This window comes from Limulus polyphemus, unplaced genomic scaffold (assembly GCF_000517525.1).
Source record: "Limulus polyphemus unplaced genomic scaffold, Limulus_polyphemus-2.1.2 Scaffold2699, whole genome shotgun sequence".
NCBI classification, from domain to species: Eukaryota; Metazoa; Arthropoda; class Merostomata; order Xiphosura; family Limulidae; genus Limulus; species Limulus polyphemus.
Genome location: NW_013668309.1, coordinates 105,121 through 108,878, shown reverse-complemented (window position 1 = coordinate 108,878; position 3,758 = coordinate 105,121). Strand labels below are relative to the sequence as shown.

Sequence of the window (3,758 nt, the reverse complement as noted above, 5' to 3'; positions counted from 1 at the left end):
GGATGGTCAGACTTAGTATCATCACACACAGGTTACAGATAGTAATAACTGGATACTGTACTATCTGTAACCTGTGTGTGGTGACCATTCACACATAAATTAGAAATAGTAGAGTATCCAAACAGAACATTAATCAATATACAGGTTACACAGTTGCAGTCTACTGCTCCAAAATCTTGATATGTGATCTTAAATTTGCTAATGAGCAGATTACCAAACTCTAATTAGAATCATTGATTGATAAAGTGTAGACAGTTGCTTAATCCCTGAGAAAGTATCACATGACCAACATGTAGAAGTTAAGCATGCCAGTTCACTAACATGAAATGTTTTGTACCCTGACTAAGCCTACTATAAAGCACGAAATTGATGAGGACCAGTGTATTCCAAGGTTTTCTAAAGCCATTTTGATTCACTCATATAGTACAAAGTATGAAAGTTTGTATCTAAACATTTTCACATTAGAAACAATATTGTTGGAACTTCTGAAAACAACAAACTACATTTGCACTGTAACAATCATCACACACACACAGTTTTTTTTTCTTTTCTTACTTTCAAAATATAAACTTGTAGGTGTTATGGAGTTTAGCCTAATCCCCCCCCCCCCAAAAAAAAATAATAATTTTTTAATAAGATTAGCAATGATATTTTAGGAGTGGAAAGGATTAAACTCCTTTTTCAAGAGTTAAAACCCTCTGTAAAGCTTCTTCTTTCCTTTAATACTCTTTCCCTCTCCTCCCTCCCCTCTTCCCTAATCCTTCCTCAGTGCACACTGTAATAGTTAATATATTGCCCAGCCCAGTTAACTTACCAAAACAAATTTTAGAACTTAATATTGAGTAAAATTTCACCTAGTTTATTTTTTACACTATTAGGAAACTACAAATTACATATTTTTCTGGTGTAAGATTTTATTACACTTCGATTTCTTGTACAAGTTTCATAGTTAATCATGACAAGTACTTTAAAACTGCAACTGAAATTAATTTTTGTATGTAAAATATGTTATTTCTTTTTTCTGGAATAAAATATTTTCTCTAAATGTTGCTGCATGTTTGTGAGTGTTTTGAAATAATTATTTGCTCTGTGTCCGTAAATTTACTGTCCATCGCAACTTGCTTACAGAAACATGTCTAGTGTTATAATTCATAAACTATTTCAATCTCAACCAAAGAAAATATGGGTTTTATTTTATTTAGGAAATAACTATTGGTGATGCTATTTTTGATTATCAATAAGTTGCAACAGTAATTTATAAAAAAATCATTGATTTGTTAACACTTTAAGCCTAATAACTTAGGACTTGAATTATATAAATTAGCTGTTGCCAGTTTAGTCAACCAAGTGCCTTTCACTTACATCTTCAGTATTATTTACACCTGATCTTTCTTACAAATGTTGGCCCTTCAAAATAAAGTGGAGGATCAATTAACATTATCTTCTGACCAAAGCAAGCTACCTACACGGTTCACAATTAAAAATATATACTTTAGTAATGATCACAGTTAATTAGATATAATGTTCAAAGTACACCACTAATTAGAATGCATTGTTAATGATGTTCTCAGCCATAAATATTTAAAACGAAAACTCTTAGAAGTAACTGGTTTAGTGAATCATATTTATCACAGACAGGTCAAAACAGCTGCAGTCAAAGAAATGGCAGTACCTAGACAACACATTAATATGTGTACTTGACTCCACAACTGTGTTGCATGATCTGGTATCACTGTGTAGTCAATAAGTGTGTTTCACTGTCAGGTTTTAGTGTGTACTCTACTCCATAACTGTGTACTGTCAGGTTTTAGTGTGTACTCTATGCCATAATTGTGTTGTACTGTCAGGTTTTAGTGTGTACTCTACTCCATAATTGTGTTGTACTGTCAGGTTTTAGTGTGTACTCTATGCCATAACTGTGTACTGTCAGGTTTTAGTGTGTACTCTACTCCATAACTGTGTACTGTCAGGTTTTAGTGTGTATTCTACTCCTTAACTATGTTGCACTGTCAGCTTTTAGTGTGTACTCTACTCCATAACTGTATGGTACTGTCAGGTTTTAGTGCGTATTCTACTCCATAACTGTATGGTACTGTCAGCTTTTAGTGTGTATTCTACTCCATAACTGTATGGTACTGTCAGCTTTTCTGTATGGTACTGTCAGCTTTTAGTGTGTACTCTACACCATTACTGTATGGTACTGTCAGCTTTTAGTGTGTACTCTTTTCCATAACTGTATACTGTCAGGTTTTTGTGTGTATTCTACTCCATAACTGTATTGTACTTTCAGGTTTTAGTGTGTATTCTACTCCTTAACTGTGTTGCACTGTCAGCTTTTAGTGTGTACTCTACGCCATAACTGTATGGTACTGTCAGGTTTTAGTGTGCATTCTACTCCATAAATGTATGGTACTGTCAGCTTTTAGTGTGTATTCTACTCCATAACTGTATGGTACTGTCAGCTTTTAGTGTATATTCTACTCCATAACTGTGTTGCACTGTCAGATTTTAGTGTATACTCTACTCATAACTGTGTACTGTCTGCTTTTAGTGTGTATTCTACTCCATAACATAATTGTTGTCAGATTAAAAAATACATATGTATATATATATATATATATGAGTTATTCTTTATGCCAATTGTCGGGATAAATGACTTTTATTTATATTTCTTAATAGTATAAATATATACTATTGTTACAACAGCGGAAGTCACGTGACGCTGCTGGCGAGTTTGGCGCTAGTAGCGTGCGTGAAATTTCTTGAATTATCGGGGAGGCCTGAGTGCATTCGAATCGCCCCATTTATTAGTATTGTTAAGACAGCGGGGTCACGTGACGAGTATTCTAGAAGATTCGCTAGTGTGTTGCGACAGCGTTGCATCAACGCACGCTGGTATCACGTGTTGAGAGTCTTAGAAGTTTCTAAAACAGGCAGTATTATCGTATATAAGTGCGCTAGACAGTGAGAGAGACAGACGGAGTCGAAGCAGTAGTGGAGACAGAGACGAAGCAGGCAGAGAGAGAAAGAAAGACAGCGATTACGGTCGGCGGGAACAGAGGATAGCAGACACAGAGATCGGAACTATAGTTGGCGGGTACGGACAATTAAGTCTAAGCGCAATAGAAAGTGAGTGAATTGTTGTGAACTATAGTGTGTGTAACTGTGGAAATTAAGTACATTACAAAGTTGTATTGGGGAAGAATAAACAAGTTTTATAAAGAAAGGTCTTGTATCTTGTAAGAATTAACAAGCAAACATACAGAGACGTAACAAATTGGTATCAGAAGTGGGATAAAAAAAATGGAAACGAGAAGCGGCAAATCAAACTACAGCTTAGCAGACTTGATGGCAGCAATACAAGAGCAGCAAAAAAAACAAGAAGAACGAGAAAAGAAACAAGAAGAGAGACAACAGCAGTTGCAAGAAAACCTGCAACAGTGGCAGCTCGAACGACAAAATAAACAAGAGATTACAGCAGTTGTTGGAGGAAAAAGAAAATAAACAAGAAGAACGAGAAAAGAAACAAGAAGAGAGACTACAGCAGTGGCAACTGGAACAAGAAAGGAAACAAGAAGTACAAATGGAAAACATTAGTAAATTTAAAAGCGAATTAGATACGTTAAAGGACGATCATTGTCTTTAACACAAGGAGGATACATTAACCAACGACTTAATCAGCCCTAGACAATGGCAAGCCCCTTACCGAGCCCGCAGCTAAACCCTAATGCAGACATATTCAGTGACATTAGAAGTCA

At 35.4% G+C, this 3,758-nt stretch overlaps 1 protein-coding gene across 2 annotated transcripts in view; it reads left to right on the top strand.

Annotated features, from left to right (window-relative positions):
* Window positions 1-608, top strand: part of LOC106467665 (kynurenine formamidase-like) — a 29,135-nt gene extending 28,527 nt beyond the window's left edge. For both annotated transcript variants that reach the window (XM_022395871.1, XM_013928037.2), the window contains one exon: window positions 32-608. The gene's annotated coding sequence lies outside the window, so the exon portion shown is untranslated. The remainder of the gene's footprint in view (window positions 1-31) is intronic.
* The last annotated feature ends 3,150 nt before the right edge of the window (window positions 609-3,758 follow it).